This window comes from Callorhinus ursinus, unplaced genomic scaffold, assembly GCF_003265705.2.
Source record: "Callorhinus ursinus isolate GAN/ISIS: 27379988/994484 unplaced genomic scaffold, GSC_fseal_2.0 scaffold39, whole genome shotgun sequence".
Taxonomy (NCBI): Eukaryota; Metazoa; Chordata; class Mammalia; order Carnivora; family Otariidae; genus Callorhinus; species Callorhinus ursinus.
In genome coordinates this window covers 17,519,290-17,536,572 of record NW_027397101.1, presented here as the reverse complement: position 1 = coordinate 17,536,572, position 17,283 = coordinate 17,519,290, and the positions used below count along the sequence as shown (strand labels likewise).

At 41.8% G+C, this 17,283-nt stretch overlaps 1 long non-coding RNA gene across 1 annotated transcript; it reads right to left on the bottom strand.

The window, feature by feature from the left end:
* Positions 1-772: 772 nt before the first annotated feature.
* Positions 773-15,941, bottom strand: LOC112836289 (uncharacterized). Its single transcript, XR_003211442.2, has 3 exons — positions 15,795-15,941; positions 12,789-12,880; positions 773-2,592 (listed from the first exon to the last, which is right to left on the bottom strand). It is a non-coding gene; the product is annotated as an uncharacterized lncRNA (long non-coding RNA).
* Positions 15,942-17,283: the final 1,342 nt, after the last annotated feature.

Here is a 17,283-nt window from a genome sequence, read left to right as displayed (position 1 = left end):
CTTCAAGTTACGTGTTAGATGCACGGATGCGTAGATGACTAGTCTACATGCCTCCCTTTTAAGTTATTCTTGAACTCCTGGGACGGGATCTGTGTCCGTTAAAACCGGGCTTGGAAAGTGCAGGCAGAATAGCTCCTAACATTGCCTGGGGCAGGGGATAAAGGCTTTCAAGAGGAGATTTGAGTTGGGTCTTGAAGGATAGGAGCTCAACAAGTTCCTGGGGGTGGGGGGGCGGGATACGACCTACCCAGGAGCACAGTTTCATCTCAAGGGCAACCACAGTAACGAGCCATGTATTGAAAATTCAGTAGGTGCCTGGCATTTTCCTAAACACTTACAGACGTTATCTCCTTTCATCTCTCAGAATCCAGAGATTAGAAGGTGCTTACAAGTCAATGCTGAGTGAAACTATGTTCAGGTATTGTCTCTCACTTTTGTCTTTTGAACATGGCTTCACCAAGGCATGACTGTTACCTGCATATAGCATGGCATTTTATACCTCTTGGCACCAACACATTTACACATCTGTGTTTTATCCGTTACTGTCTAGCCTGCTCTGTTGGCGATGAACCACCCTCTCTTGGCACCTCTCTCGGATGATGGAATTTGTCAAGTATGGGTCTTTTTCCTGCGGTAAGACTCTGGGCTCCCTCCTTTGTTCCCCAGGACCCCAACTCAGAGTCACACCCAAAGTAGGTTTTTTTTTTTTTTAGGACTTCTTACCATTTTGTCAAATTAAAGTGTTTTTTTTTTTTTTTTTAAAGGAACGGAACAAAAACTTCACATGTCTTACATGGCGGCCATGTGGTGTACATCCAGTGCCCAGTTTACAAACTCTAATATAGAACATATTTGAAAAGACTCCCAGCTAATCCACACTGAGAATATCTATGCGCTTTTAGGGGGATTTTTGGCATGGGTGTTTCTTTTCCGGAACAGGTGGTGAAGCTAAATTTGTTTGGTGTGCTTGACATACTTGGAGCCTGATATTAAAAGATTTCAGTGGCTGTAATGAACAGTTCTTCCCTTTGTTTACAGGAGATTGGGACTTTCTCTGGGGTGTCGGGTTTCTGTTTTTGCCTGAGGGCTGGCTGGAAACCATTCTCGGCCCACATTCTTCCATGGGGACAAACAGCTGGGCTGATTTGGTTTGGAAGCCTGTTCTTTGGTTGTGACATTTGGGTCAGAATCGATTTTCGTGATTCCTTTGGGTCCACAGACGCAAATTTCTATAATTTCTTCATGATCCCCATATTCATGTATCCCTGTTTCAGTGTTACGGGGTGGCAGGGAAGAGGGTGGGTGTGGGCAGGACATCAAGATGAAACACGGAAAGAGTGCCTACTTGCTGGATTTGAACATCTTTCTGGTCTAAAAACCGGTCGTTCAGCGTTTGTTTCAGCTAAAGCAAATGAACGCCTCCAGATCACCTTTGTGATGCACAGTGAGGCTTTCATCCTGTCGACGGTGAGGAGGAGTGCTGTTTGCTTAGGTCCTTGAAACAAGCCAGACTCAGTTCTTTCAAAGTGTAGATTTTGGACTGACTACTCTCCCACGTCAGGCTCCAGGGTGCCCCCGGGAACTGGGTGGTAGCAATGCCTTTGGTGAATGGGGTGGGGCGTAACCACAGCCACAGTACCTTGGCGCTGCCTCTTGGAGCTAGAGCTGGGAAGTGTCGCTGACACCATGTTATCCCCGTGGGTTTTCACCGTGTTGCTTCCCACAGCAAACCTGAATCTGGCTCTTATCTGCAACTGTTGGCATTGTGCTTGTGTAGCTGGGGTTTGTGGAATGCCTCTCTATCCTTCTAGCTGTTTATTGGTTTTTCATTCAAGATGAGGGGGGCCTGAGCTTTCGGTGGGATGTGGCATAGGCTTGTTTTAGGCATTGGAGAGTGAAAATTCGTTTGCGGTTAGCCCTCTCTTGCCACCAGCTTGACCTCCTTCCAATACACGCTCTCCTTTTGGTTTTTGCGGGCAAGACTGTATGGTCAGGAAGAAACTGGGCTTTAGATTCATACGGATTTGGGTTCAAATATTGGACTCTGATATTTATTCATGATGTGACCCGGATAATGAATTAGTTACCAAACACATTCGGCTCTTGTAGGCAAGGACACAGCAAAGTGGCTTCAATGGAATAGAAGCTTCTATCTCTTTCACATAACAGAGTACCTGCTTTAGGATTGATGAGACGACTTTATGGTATCTAGTTTCTTGTTCTACAACCTTCTATTCTGTGGTCCAAGACAGTTGCTCCAACTCCCACTGCCGAATCTGCATCCCAGACCGTGGGAAGATTTGGTGGGTTATGAGTCTGGGTCAGAAAATGGACACTGGAGCATCTAAGAGGGAAGGAGGTGGCTCCTGGAGTCCTAGGCGGGGGATCGTGGCCTTCGGCAGCCAGTGATGGACATTGACATTTGGTAGATGACAGTGCTAGAAGTCTCCTCCTTCTGGGTTGCTCTGATTTTTAGAGCAAGCGAATTAGTTGAATCTGCGAGCTTGTTGTCAAATCTCCGCCTCTTTCCGGAGGGCTTTCATCATTTCAGTGGGTTTCAGTTGCCATCCGTTCTCACTGCAGAAGTTTTGCCTTTAACAATTAAAGATTGACTCTGAGAAACAAACTGAGGGTTCTGGGGGTGGGTGAGGGGGATGGGTTAGCCTGGTGATGGGTATTAAAGAGGGCACGTTCTGCATGGAGCACTGGGTGTTATACGCAAACAATGAATCATGGATCACTGCATCAAAAACTAATGATGTAATGTATGGTGATTAACATAACATAATAAAATAAAATTTAAAAAAAAATCCTAAAAAAAAAAGAGATTGATTCTCATTGGATGGCCTAGAATCACAAGCCAGACCATGACATCAAGAGACAGGTTACCAACTGTTGTCTGGATCTATGGTCTCAGGAAGCCAGAACACGGCAATGGGACCACACAGGGTGGAAGCATCCACAGCCGTGCCCACGTGGGAAGGGACAGTGGAGGGCCAAGGAAGGTCTCCCCACCCCCTGAAAGGTATGGAAGCTGATGGCCTCTGAGTTTGCCCTGCCGCTGGCGGCCAGTTCTGCTTTGCCGAATTGTTTTCCAAACCTCATGTGGTGAGATGATGTGCGTTGTGATGAACGTTCTTTAAAAATGGAAATATCAAACACCAGTGTGCATCCTAAACCGTGAGGAGTACGCGGTATTTAATTATATATCTCTATATACGTTTTTGTGCACTGAGTCATTATGTAAATGTTTTTCTTATCGAGGGCCATGGTCAAAAAAAGTTGGAAAGCTATTTCTCTAGCCTACGATGTACCACGTTATCACTGCAGAGCCTTTTTCCTGTGGTTTGTTTTACCTTTCCCCTGATCCAGGTAACACTGTGGTGATGGGGAGGTAGGCATTTCTGGGTTTTGTCCTCTGTATCTGCCTCTTTCACAAGATGGGCTGATATCACCCAAGGCTGGAGAGCACCATCAGCTGCATTCCACAGATAATTGCTGAGCACGAACAGCAGAGAGACATTGTGCTGGGGGGGTGTGGCAGGTGCGTAAAACCCTTTGCTGACCTCCTGAGACTCCTAGACTAGGGATGGTGGCAACAGATAATTCAACCCCAGGACTGATCAAAGTAGAAAATATAGCTAACCTTGACCTGATCGTCATGAATTCACTTTCACATTTTAGTGGAGGTCATTAGAACTTTAATTTAGGTAATTAAAACACTCTTCTTGCCAAAATATCAGTTATTTGTATGAGCTACTCTTTCAATTTGAGAAGTTTTGAAATTTGGCATGGGCAGAGGTTTGGTAAGGTTGGTACTAATGCACTGCTGGTGGGAATGCAAGCTGGTATCGTCTTTTTGAAAAGCAACTGACAGACAATAATTGACTTAAAAATACATTCTTTGCAGTAATTCCATTTCTAGTTATCCATCTGTTAGTCAGATTGGACAAAAATTAATACGTAAAGATGTTTGTTGCAGCTTTATTTTTTTTAGAGTAAAAAATTAAAAATTAACGATTCATCGGTGAAATGTATGTAAGGGGTTACCACATATTGCTAAGGTCACATTTTCAAGAAATGTGTAAAGATACTGGTGTTTACATGTATAAATGAAGAAAAGTAGGATCAAATACTAAATAAGCAATATGATCACAATTCTGAAAACTAAAACAAAAACAGCTCTATTTGTGTCTCGGAAAAAACTAGAAAGAAACCCAGCGATTTATTAGGTGTTCAACCTCCACAAATTGTAGGATTTGGGTGATTTCTATTATCTTCCTTCAAAGTTTAATGTATTTTCTGCAATATGTGATTTTTTTTTTTTTGCTTTATAATCATAAAAGATACTATTTTACAAAAACTATAAAATCACATTAATGCTGACATGCTAAGCTGAGTGTATTAATTTTACAAGAGCCTTCCAAGTACTATACCTCCCATCGTTTTGGCTTTTGTGGATAGTCCTAGTATTTGCCTCCTCCCTTCGCTTTGCCATTGGCGGAGATGTTTGCTATGGCAAGAGGAAGGGTTAGGACAGTCACTTATTTCCTTTGCTAAATTTAGCTTTTAAGAAGACTAGAATGTGAAATGTCTGGCCCCATCTGTAAATCCAAGAAATCCAACATTTCTTGGAGTCCACTGGACTTAGATGGCGAGACCAGGACTAACCAGAAGACCTTCACATTCTGTCATGGGACAAAAACGAGCACTTGGACGGAATTACAGATTATGTAATTCATCCATGTTACATATATAATTTGGGGGGGGCAAACTCTCTAAAGACAAAATGGCAGCCGCTAACAATGATTAAGCACTTCTTTAGTGTTGATGCCCTAATGGTTCAACTAAATTCACTTGCATTATTTCACTTAATTCTCACAGTAACCCCATTATGTAGTTCTTATTCCTGTTTTGTATCCAGGGCACCTGATATCTGACGAGGCTAAGTAACTTGTCCAGAGTCCTTTCAATAGTAGGTGTCAGAGTTGGGCCCAGAGTCCAAGTTCTCAGGCTCCTTGCTGTTCAGCATTCTTGTGCGATCCCTCTCATGCGCACCGGGACCCACGGCAACATTTGCGTGTGGGCTAGGTAATCATTTTTAAGAATTCCAAAGTCAGAAGAGACTTTCTATCACGAGACTATTGCCATTATGACTAAATTATTCTGAATTGATTAGGAATGCCAGATGCCTTCAGGTTCATTCTATTAAAATAAGCTTTGCATATTTCTGCCCTACACTCAGTGAAATTCATGTTTTAATCTCCTTGCAAATCCAGAAAAAAAAAAAAAGGCAAAATCATATTGCCTGCAAAAATCTTCTAGGTTTAGTCAAAGCAAGTTATAATTTCTAGTGCTCCTGGGTTCATTAGTTCTTCCAGATGGTGCATGAAAACATGGCAGGAGCTGCCAATTGTGTGGAGGCTGAAATGTAAATCAAGAAATAAGTATTCATTGTAATTTGTATGACAAATGGAAAGGCTATAAAGCGAAACAGTGCATTGCTCGATGAATTTCATCCCATTACTTTTGGGATCCCCCAGAGACTATTTTTGGAAATGGACTTCCCTGATTTTGTCAAGGTCAGTTGTCATTACGGTGTTTAGAGGAGTCCCCAGCATAGTTCAGATATATTTTAGGATATCGTAGCTGCTTTTTTTTTTTTTTTTGCTCTTGATGATCTATGGGCTGATGGTAGTTTTCCGAGAAGAGGGAAAGGGAGAGAGGAAAATGTTACCTTAACATTTTGAGGGTTATTTGAAAAGGAATAGGGGGCTAGTTGCAAGTGTTCCCAAGCCCACTGCGATGGATGTGATGGTGCCCTGTCCAGAATCTGCCCCCCCCCCCCCCCCCCCCCCAGGCCAGAGGGCCCCATCCACTGTCTTGCTGGGAGTATTGATGGCTGGTAACTCTCAACGGAGGCCCTGAAGAGGTCTCCCTGACCAATCAAGGTCACATGTCTTCTAGGCAGTTCACGTCTCTTGACTGGTCCATGTGGGAAGATAAGGGCCTAGGCTCCCCGTCTCCCCCTCTACCCCTGCCTCAAGTCAGGACAACTCTGAGCGGCCACCCTGTTTCCTAAGTTCCTCACAGGGTTGGCTGAGGCCTCTGTTGCAACTGAATCACCGTTCCACTTTCTGCCCAATTTTTAATAAGTTTGGCCTCCGACATAAGCAACAACACGAGGAGGTAGAAAGGGCCCCAGACCAGGAATCAGACCCAAAGCATAATGCTAGTTTTGCTGCTACTGAGCATTAAGATCTTGGGACAAGCAATTTGTCTTTTCTGTTCCTTATTTTTCTTCTCTTTCAAGTGTAAATCTTGTCCTGGATCAGCATTCTTCCCTGTGGGATTTCCTCCAGTGGGTGTCCTTTGACTCTGAAATTTTACATGCAAAATCTATGCATTTTTTTCTGGCAAGAGGGGCTGTAACTTTCGTCCGCTTCTCAAAGGGCTTCACAGAAGTTTAAGAACCAAAGCATTAGGTGATTATCTAATCATCCCTGACTCTAGCTAAGAACCAATCCCTCTATGAATACAATGTGAATTAAGATGGAAATTATTCAGCCTCAGTGTTTCTGGGTAGAATCTGTAGCAAAGAGGAACCTTTGCCGACTTTGGCTCCAAGAGAGGAGGACTAAGTAAGCAGACAAATTTCAGTCTGGGGCACCTGGGTGGCTCAGTCAGTTAAGCGTCTGCCTTTGGTTCAGGTCATGATCCCAGGGCTCTGGGATCGAGTCCTGCATTGTTGTCGGGCTCCCTGCTCAGCAGAGGGCCTGCTTCTCCCGTCCCCCGCCCCCACTCGTGCTTTCTCTCTTTCTCTATCCAGACATTCTGCGGAGCAGGGAGCCCAACGCAGGACTCGATCCCAGGACCCCAGGATCATGACCTGAGCCGAAGGAAGACGCTTAAGCGACGGAGCCACCCAGGCGCCCTGGACAGTTTTATTTCTGCCTCTTTTCTTTGACAGTTTGCCTAAGGGCCAATTTAAGCAGCATATCCCAGTCTCCTTCTAGCCTGTCAAACTGGGTTAGAGATTCCTTGTCCCTGAATCTACAGCATCCTAAACCTCTGGTATCTTAGCCCTGAACATACTTTTTTGGTATGTGTAATCACGGTTTATCCACCCTGAATTTCCTAGAGAATGCTCTGCCTGGAGCTTCCACTATACCTGTGCCCTAGCCCTGCCCTAGTTCAAGCGCATCGGATGCTTGGGTGGGGAATGGGGGGACTGTCCATCTGTCTACCTATGTAACTCACTCTCCTTAACCTCTTCAAGTAAGTTTGAGATACAACTAGGCTTGAGAACCACTGAGTTATACCATTAATGTTCCATTTAGATCTAGCGTTCTGTAATTCTAACCCGAGATTTGGTAGGGTTGGCTCCTCCTCTTTCTTCTGTTCTCCTTCCCTCTCTCTATCTGGCCTTTAGAGAAGTCAAAATCTTAGTTCTGTTAAAAAATCAATGCAAAACCGTTCAGTTTTAATTTTAATTTACCTTAGGGGCTTTGAAACGAACTCAGTGACGCTGAGATGATCGGAGTTACTCAAGAATGAGTTACTTTGTGTGTTGCCTCTTTATCCGAGCTCAGCCCAGCCTCTGCTGGTCTGGGGCCCAGCTCTGGAGCTGTGCCTGTGGGCCCTTTCTAATTATGTCTCAACAGCACGGCCAGTCAAGCCTACAGTGAGCAGAGTCATTCAAGGCACTTCCTGTAATGTTTCAAACTGTTGCGTTGTTGACATTCAGTGCATGTGTTTGTCATTGACACATAGGCTCTCATTTCAGCTGGAAAGCCTTGCCTTTCATGTAGAAGCTCTTTAAAGGAAATGTTCCTACTTATCTCAAAGCCAGAGAGAGTGGATAGGAGGGAGGACTTTGTTTGCCCACATCTTCAAACACACTGCATTTTGGGGATGCTAACAGGACTGTTTTAATTTGCTCCCCACAAAGGCAGACTTCTGCTGCTTTTCCTGAGATCCTGACAGAAGAGTGTTTGTCTTTAATGTCACCATACGAGATAGTGCAGCTGTGTTTATGGTGGGAGTTACCTGTAATTTATGTTCTAACTTAAATGTTTAAGAAGATTAGCTGTTTCCTTTCATTTAAAGACCTGAAATCGTTTTCTCTGTTTTCTTCTCTTTTCTTCCTTTCTCTTTTCTTTTCTTTCTTAAGCTCAACACTCCTACAGATTTTTAACGACCAGGAAGGGGGTTAGAAGATCAGGACTTCTGTTCTCTGGTACCGAGTTGGAATTGTTAAAATGGTAGCATTTCAGAACGTAAACATATACTTGGTTTCCAATCTAGGAAAACAGAAGCGAATGAGGCAAAGCTAACCAAACTGGCTATCTAAATGAGGGCAGGACTTTTCTTAGGAGGTCTATGAGACCCAAGCTGATCATATCCTAGGCCTCTCTTCTCACCTACTGTTTTGTTATAGGTCAGATCATAGTAAATCTTATTATCCTGAAAACTTGACTTCCAAGGATGTGAGGGGAAAGTGAGCTGGGTCAACACCACTCAGGTTTTGGGACTGGGAAGAGGGGGGCAGTGCGTCGTGATCGTGGACTGGTCGACTATAATGGAGCCTCTCAAAGCTTAGTTTTATACGCATGAACAGATTCCTCCCCTCATCTGACCCAGTGAAATATGGTTTTTTTCTCATCTAGGAACTAGAAAGGAAAACTCTGTTTCCTTCTCCAATGCGAATGGAATTCGGAGCCCTTTGTTCATTTATCTTTTAGGACCTTTTCTCTAAAAGTAACCTTCCATTGAAGAGTTTACTAGAATCGCCAACGAAAATTAAAATGTAGCATCATTTTTACTCATCAATTCAGCAAGCATTTATTGAGTACCTGCTATATGTGGGCATTGTGTAAGGAATAGAAAGGTGAGAGTGGGCTACGTCGATACAAATACATTTAACAAATTATGATAAATGCTTTCATAAGTCATCTAGCTGCTGGTTAAATAGTCAATTGCTGTTGGTTACAGATATCAAAGAAGACAAAATACTTTGGGATCTAGATTTAGTGTGTCTATAATAGTTTCTTGGTCTAGGAGTCTTGAGGCCATTTGACAAAAGTCAAAGAGGTTAATCTGGCCTGACTCATTTTTGTTGAACTATTCACAATAGTGATGCTATTTTCTTTTCAAGATTTTATTTATTTATTAGAGTGTGTGAGCAGGGGGAGGGGCAGAAGGAGAGGGAGAGGAGAATCTCCAGCAGACTCCTCGGTGAGCGCAGAGCCCCACTCGGGACTGGATCTCACCACCCTGAGATCCATGACCTGAGCCAAAATCAAGAGCCAGATGCTTAACTGACTGAGCCACCCAGGTGCCCCGTGATGCTGTTTTCTTTAATAAAATTTTCCAAATTCTCAGTAATAGTCAATGCTAGAATTTTCCTGGCATTGATTGTTGATTTCACTGCTTTGTACTTCTTAAAATTTTTTCTGAATATTGTTTGTTCATTTATATTTCTCCAACTTTCCTCTACAGGCAGCACTGTCCATAGGGGATGGAGAGTCAGTAATTACTATTTTATAACTAAGCCATCAGCAGTATGGGGGCTCACAGCCCTACATTAGCCTGGTCAAAGTCAATAGGACCATTGGGTTTCTGAGCATGCACAGAAGTGCACTTTGTCCACACGCTCCACACAAAAAAGTTCCAGAATTGGTAGACAAGTTCCCCTTGGCCACTTAGCTTCAACCACAGTGCCTTTCTAGGTTCTAGAAGTTTATTCTGAATTTGTTTCAAAGTTATTATAAAGATCTCTTACACAACTTTTTGATAAGTCTAAAATTATTTCAAAATAAAAAGTTCAAAATTTATTCAACTACTCACTGTTGGACATTTAGATTGTTTCTAATTTTTTTTTAAAAAATAACTTTAGTGCATATCTTTGTCATGAATTTTTGTGTATATCCCTGTTAATTTTCTTATAATACATTCCTAGAAGTGAAAATGTTGGTTCCCAGTGTATGCATATGTTGATGCCTAATAAATTATTCTGTGAAGTTTCCCCTAATTTGACCGTTAGCTATTATAATTTTTAAAGTATTTTTCAGTTTGATAGAAAACAATGGTACTTCACTGTTTTAATTTACATTTCTTCTGGTACTGAGGTGAATCCTAATCTTATGATTATTATACATTTGTACTTTTTTGTGTGTGTGTAAATGACCTGTTCATGACTTCTACATGTTTTACTTTTGGTAGTATTCCCATTTATCATAGTGATCTGTATGAAGTCATTGATGTAGTTCTAACTTTTGCCCTAATGTGGAGAATCTCTTTCAGTTGACAACCTTGGAGATTTTATGTTTGATATGTTAAGAGAGTGTGAGAATTTTGTCTTTAAAAACAAAAAATAAACATCTTCTCTTCAAGAATTGAAAGAATAACAATATATGAGCAACAGCACCCAAGTAACATCCAAAATTGACTTTCTCCACTGGTCATCACACTTTATGCTTAGATTTCGCTCAAGCACTTTACCCTTTTTGATCAGAAGGAGAGTTTCTGGTCCATACTGGTCTCTCAGGGAGTGGCAGAGCATGAGAATGAAACATACAAATCTATAAACTACCAGCTCATGTCTCCCTTAGTGCAAAAGCCAACACAGTACTCTTCTCTTTTGCCAAGCCCTGCCCCCCATCCCTTGTCTCACCTGTGGTTTTCTGGGAATTCAAATAAGACCTGTCATCTTGCTTCCTATCAGTCCTCCTCGTGGATGGATACTTCCTGTGGTTCAGGCCTCTTTTTATCCCTGAATCTGTTCTTTTATTTAGAGAGAGAGAGCGAGTGCGCACGCACGTGCATGAGCTTGGGGGGGGTGGGTGGAGGTGGGGGTGGGGAGGGGCAGAGGGAGAGGGAGAGAGAAAATCTTAAACAGGCTCCACACCCAGCACGGAGCCCAACTTGGGGCTCGATCTCACAAACCTGAGATCGTGACCTGAGCCAAAACCAAGCGTCAGACGTTTAACTGACTGAGCCACCCAGGCACCCCTCCCTGAATCTTTTCTTTAAGAACTCGGTTGTTTTCCCCGCCTTCAGTTAGTTTTTCCAGAAAAGTCTCCTCTGCTCCTAGCCTGACTTATCCTCTTAGAAAGTTCCCACATATTCTTAGGACTTAAACTAAAGGCTCAACTGGAGGCATGAGGAGAGGTGATTTGATTGTCAGGGGGCACACGGGTATGGTACTCATAAGTTTAAAGTCCCTCATAAATAAAAGTGTGACTTATAGCCCATAGTCTATGCAGCTGATTTTGTTATTTTTGACATTTCTATCATACTCTAGCTATAATCTATTTTTTCCTGTGAGAAATTGGAGGACATGTTTCCTGACTCCCATCCCTTTCAGTGTGAATTCTTGCTTCCTGGGCAGGTCCCCAGTCTCTAGGGGGCTTCTAGAACATTGTGTACGTGTCTCTCTTAAAATATTCCCTTGTTGCCTTGACAGGTCTCCCTTTATATGTTTTTTTCCCACCTATTATAACATAAACCTTGTCAGAACTGATTCTGTGTCTTACTCATTTTTATATTTTCCTCAACCCAAACGTGTTTGATAAATGGAATGTTTTTGATAAAGTTTAGCATTGTTAGCAAGATGTCCATCTTTGTAGAAATTATATTTGTAGCATGTAGCAATTGAGAAGTGTGGATTTTATTTTATATCCAATAGTTAACCACATAATACATATATATATTATAAAGTAGGAAATGCTGTTAAAGAAGAAAAGGAAAGTCTTCTGTAATCATACTGTCTAGAGATTACTACTGCTGGTATTTGGTCACCTATTCCCCCCAGGATTTGAAGAAGAAGGGAGAAGGAAGAAGGAGAAGGTGAAGGAAGAGGAGGAGAAGGGGAAGATTTATTGAGTATTTACTATGTGCTAGGTATTACATAGATTTTCTCAGTCTACATGTTAACCATATGTGATAGGTCACCTACTGTTTTCTGCATTTCAGAATGGAAGATGCAAAGGCTTAGGGATGTTAAAGAACTTGCTCAAGATCACATGGCTGACAAATAGCTTAGTCTGGATTTGAACTCCCACGGTGTGAGCCTAAGCACACGTGAGTCATAACAGCATATTGATCAAAGTGCACATCTCTAGAGCCGAACTTCCTGGGTTTAAATCTCTGCTCCTTCACTAACAAGCTGTGTGATTTTAGGCAAGCTAATTAATCTCTCATCAATTCCCATTCTCTCATTTTAAAAATGGAGTTAAGGGGCACCTGGGTGGCTCAGTTGGTTAAGTGACTGCCTTCGGCTCAGGTCATGATCCCAGGTCCTGGGATCAAGCCCCGCATCCGGCTCCCTGCTCGGCGGGAAGCCTGCTTCTCCCTCTCCCTCTCCCCCTGCTTGTGTTCCCTCTCTCGCTGTCTCTCTCTCTCTCTCTCTCTCTGTCAATTAAATAAATAAATAAAATCTTTAAAAAAAATAAAATAAAAATGGAGTTAAGATGATATTAGCCCTAAACTTGGCACAAAGTTGGAATGAGTATAAGAGAAAATAATTTATGTGACGTATTTATAGCACGGCTACCTATAGTAAAATTTGAATAATTTTTTTGGTAGCCAAAACTTTAAGTCCAAGTATTCTCACAAATAATTAACTCTTATATTGCTATATATAAATAAAAATTATCATGCTGTAATCCTCTTTGTTATTTGCCTACTTCACTTACTATACTATGAATGTCATTTTAGTTAATAAATAAATATACTTGTACCACATCATTCATAGGACCATACGGTATTCTACTCTTTGAATTCACCGTAATTTATGTAATCAGTTTCCTGTTCCTCTAGGATGGGAACTTCATGAGATGGGGACTGTTCCAAGTTCAGTCCTGTGCCTAGAACAGAGCTAGCACAAGGTAGGTGCTCAATAAATATTTATTGAATGAATGAATGAATATTACTGAAGTTGCTTTCAATTTTTCACTGTTAATATTTTTAAAAATTATTTACTTCTAGGAGCTTTTGATGTTTCAAAATTTTCTTGTATAGTAATACACAACCTTCCAGTCATTGCTTAAGAATCAAAATGTAGGGGTGCCTGAGTGGCTCAGTTGTTAAGCGCCTGCCTTCGGCTCGGGTCATGATCCCAGGGTCCTGGGATTGAGCCCTGCATTGGGCTCCCTGCTCAGCGGGGAGTCTGCTTCTCCCTCCCCCCCCCCCCCCCTGCTTGCGTTCCCTCTCTCTCTGTGTCTCTCTCTGTCAAATAAATCTTTAAAAAAAAAAAAAGAATCAAAATGTAATTCCTACACTGATGTAGAAACATGTTGTGTCTAAGGGTACCCATTTGGTTTAAGAGAAAAAATGCTGCGGAAGTAAAGATGCATGGTTATGTTTAAAATAATAACTTTAAAAAGTCTCATGAGATGGTTTTCAAAGAGTGTTTTACCATGTGGGTAAATTTTAACAAAAATTGCTCCAATTAGCTCCAAGTACAATGACATGCATAATGCTTTGATTACACATATGAAATTCATTTAGTCAAGAGACTTTGAGTAGGAAAAATGCAACTTTGTAAGAAAAAAAAATCACTATTACTATGATAGAATAGTGCCCCTCCCCAAGATCTAATCACGTGCATGTTTAGAAGAAAGCGTTTTATATCCTCTATAAGAGTAACATCTGGTGACCCTTGGACTGTTCCAAAGCAGCTCTACTCTGCTTTCACAATACCATTTTGTGTTACACAAATCAGTAGAGTTGCCTGCAGAGATTTAGGGAACTTGGAAAAATTTCAACCTCACTTAAAAAATGTGCTACTATTTCTCAATACCTTGAGCTTGGGTGGAATGTAGTAATGAGCCGGAAACCAAGATTAATGAGGCAAGGAGAGCCACTTCGCGTATTGTTATGATGTAGTTAACACTTCGGAGAATTTCTTCGAGGAGGTGATGAGACTGGCCAACAGAACTTATTGAGTAGAAGGAAAATAAATAGACTATGACTAGCTTGAGGAACAGAGGTAGCAAAGGGAGGAAATCTAGAATCCAGCCCAAGGTGTACTCTCGGTGGAGAATGCTTCGTAATTATGTCTTTTGATGGCTTGAACTTAATTTTATTTCTTGGCATTGAACTGAAATGTAAACCATGCGGTCTAGTTTGCTAACTCAGATAGTATTCAAGTTGCTTCAGACTTGGTCAGTTTGTCTTTCATTTTGATTTTGTTCAGCGTGAAAGTGACAGTCTCCAGCTCCCTGCAAGCTCCCTGAATGATAGTTTGTCCAAATGGCTACTGTCATATCAGTTGGAGCCAAGGCTCTGAAAACTTAATAAGAGACATTGGAGACCTGTGAACCATGGCTAAGCAGTTAACTAGCCATTGTAGAAGGAGGTAATCCGTGATGTTTTGGCCTAAAGTTCACTTACAACCTAACCGAATAGCAGAGTGTGAAGGAAAAATCATCTTACTAGGGTTTCCTTCCCTCAGCTTCGCTTTTTGTTTGCTTCTCAGTTTTTTCTCCTGCTCTCCTTCTGATACTTTCTCTTTTTTTCTCCCCTTTAAACATGTTTCTCCTCTATTCCTATATTCTCCTTACTCCCTCCTCCCCACTGCTGCCCCCTTGCCTCTCTCTTATTATTTCCCCTTTTTTCACCCACCCCTCCACCAATTTTTTAACTGCCCATGGAGCTAAAGAATTAGTGAAATAGTTTTATTGTTTGAAATTTTAAAAATAGTTTGAGGAGAATGTTTATTTTTCAAGGAAAAAATTATGCTCGACTTTTTCTTTTTTGTATTTTAGAAAGAGTGCATGAGTGGAGTGGGAGTGGGAGGTGGGTGGGGATGGGGGGGCAGGGGAGGGGAAGAAGGAGAGGGAGAGAGAGAATCTCAAGCAGGTTCCATGCTCAGTGCAGAGCCTGATGCGGGGCTCGATCTCATGACCCTGAGAATATGACCTGAGTGGAAACCAAGAGTTGGAGGCTCAACCAACTGAGCCCCCAGGCACCCTTCACTTTTTCTGATCTTAGTTTTATTACCTAATTCAAAGCACATGAATAAAGTCAAGCACAGAAATATCAGTACATTAAATCTTAGCAGTTAGTATTCTCTTGATTCCCTTTTTCGTTTTGGATCAGTTGACCTTGAAAGAAAAAAAGATTTCCTGTGTTTTCTCTGAACAACTTAAGATGGACGGTTGCTGTTACCCTTATAAGTGCTCTTAAAGATGGAGTATCCACCCATTTCCCAGTTCCCTATTTCAGTGGATCATGATCAACTTGTCTACCCCAATTTTTTTTTCGGTGCAGTTTACGCTCATATTCTTTTGTTTGAGCCTTAGTGGAAAGAACAAACGGACAATGTCCTCCTTAAAGTAATGGTTCAAGTTCTAAAAAAATGGCTCTTAGGCCACCTTTGAAGGTGGACCAAAAATCCAAAGGTGGACCTGTTTTTATAGCATAGTTTGTGGACAGAGCATGGGCTTTGGAGCCTGACACTTGGGTCCCTGGGCAAGGCATTTACGCCCTGTCAGCATCGGATTCCTCCGTTATTAGGAAACATTCAGAGGACTGTTGTGAGAATTAAAAGAATTTAAACTGGCAGAACACAGCATAGTGCCCCCATGTGGAGAGATTCTGATAAATGACAGCATAAACCCTAGGAACCCCCCTGTAAAAGGTTCTTCCCATAGGAATGCTACTGATTCCCTTTCCTACCTCTCCATGACCCATAAATAATGAGTGTGATCTGGGAATATTAAAATTGGAGCAATCAAAGAGAATTAGGTATTGAGAGAAAGGGAGAAACAGACAGTTGGCCTACTTACCTTGTGCCTCTTTGGTAGCTGTGTGACTCAACTTGGAGCTTCCTAATGTAGAGGTAGGAGAAATAGTGGACCTATCATTTGCTGAATTAACTTTTTTCAAACACATTGTGGAAGAGGGCCTGCCCCTCCTCCGCCCCCCACAGACATTGCACAAGTATCTGGTTGGTGCGGAAGCTGAGCAAATGTGATAAACTCTCTCGCTCAAATGTAAGAGTTACACAAGACAATGTCGTGTGTTTATGTGTTTGTGTGTGTGGATGTGTGTTTGTCAGAAGATAATAGAATCAAACCCTTCTCTTAGCCATGCTTGAAATGCTTCTAAGACTTAAAAAAACAAAAAAAAAAAAACCCAAAAAAACCCCTCAGTTACAGGTTCTTGGGTATTTTCTCCAAATTAACCTTAAAATGCTGAGACCAAAATCAATCCAGTCAGGAAAATGTTTTTATGAAAATTTATATTTGCCACGCTCTGAAGGTTTCAATAGTTCTTAATTGCAGGTCAGTGTTCACTGTGAGCTGGGTTGCCAACAGTTTCACAGTAACATTATTAGTAGTTAAAGTGGTCAGGCTTGCAAGTGATTTACTTTCTAACCAAATAAATGAGAATGAATTCAAAAATTTCTCTACAATGACATCACTTTTACTTGCTTTTATTATGCTTCCCTGGGTAAAGAATGGAGAGTGGAATTATGGCTGGCAGGTTGGAATTTTCCCTGATCCAAGATGTGAACATTATTGGTCACGACTCTTGTGAACAGTTTATATGAAGATAAAACTGGCAGAAAATGGGATGCATTGGGCCAGCATTGATGCTGAAGTAGAACCCTAATGCTTTAATAATGCAACCTTTTGTTTATTGAAATTCATCCTTCTCAGAAATACCTACGGATACAGGGTCTTGATGAGCGATAGAGTAAGAAAATGGATCTTTAAGGGGATCTGTATGTGGTATAGTATAAGATAGTTCTAGTGCTGTCAAGACAATAAGGAGAGATGGAAGTTAGACACCAAAGGGGTTGCAGATTAAAAGTATGGACCAGCTAGTCTTTGAGGAAACCAAGAGAATGAAGGCTAGCCACCTTGCCTCTTGGGTGGTCATAGAAGAAGATAACACTTACTTCTCAGAATCTGAAATGGTATAAGAAACTCTGAGGTTGAGGGATTTTCTTCAGACCACAGACCTTAAAGATGTGATGAGCTAGGCTGTGGGAAGGGTCTGAGTCCATTCACTGGAGTTTCCTTTTCTTCACAGTTTCAGGAGAGAAAGGAGGAATAGGTAAGAGAATGGGATAGTGAGAGGAAATCATAGGAGAGACAGTCTTCCATAGGTGTCCTGTATTTCTACACCTCTTGCTGAGTAGACCAAGGAAGGAAGGCCAAGATCACTTGATACCCAGGCCATTTCTCAGGGCTGTATTTCAGTGAGCAGCCTTGAGGGGTAAAGTAATGTCTGCTTCTGGTACAAAGTGGAGGCTTGCTTCCAATGGAA